The sequence below is a fragment of the Etheostoma spectabile genome, chromosome 20 (assembly GCF_008692095.1).
Source record: "Etheostoma spectabile isolate EspeVRDwgs_2016 chromosome 20, UIUC_Espe_1.0, whole genome shotgun sequence".
Taxonomy (NCBI): domain Eukaryota; kingdom Metazoa; phylum Chordata; class Actinopteri; order Perciformes; family Percidae; genus Etheostoma; species Etheostoma spectabile.
The window spans coordinates 5,422,474-5,422,884 of NC_045752.1; the positions used below are offsets into that span (position 1 = coordinate 5,422,474).

At 36.3% G+C, this 411-nt stretch overlaps 1 protein-coding gene across 2 annotated transcripts in view; it reads left to right on the forward strand.

Moving 5' to 3' along the window:
• The window catches only part of ddhd1a (DDHD domain containing 1a), a 26,138-nt gene extending 26,063 nt beyond the window's left edge, over positions 1-75 (forward strand). For both annotated transcript variants that reach the window (XM_032499582.1, XM_032499583.1), the window contains one exon: positions 1-75. This exon is cut by the window's left edge and continues 2,926 nt beyond it. The gene's annotated coding sequence lies outside the window, so the exon portion shown is untranslated.
• The last annotated feature ends 336 nt before the right edge of the window (positions 76-411 follow it).

Below are 411 nucleotides of genomic sequence, written 5' to 3' on the forward strand. Positions count from 1 at the left end.
GATCTTTGCATATTTTCCATTCTAGCAGTTCTTAATTCAAGCACATATTTTCCAACTATGTTTACTCTGCTTGAAGGACATAAGAAGCTAAAAGAGAACTAAACTGGAGAGGCATTAAAGAAAACCTTTGTCAAGATAAATCATACTTTTGACAGAATGAGCATTAAATGCACAGCATTTTGAATGATAACAGTATATTTTTTGTTAAAGGAACCACAACCATCAGGGAAATGTCCGTTTTAAATGTTTTGTTGACCAGTTTGAAGCCATAATTAAAGGTCTCATGGCATGAAATTTTTTTTAACAATATCAATTCCCCCAGCCTGCCTATGGTCCCCCAGTGGCTAAAACTGGTGATAGGTGTAAACCTACCCTGGGTATCCTGCCTTTGAGAAAATGAAAGCTCAGATG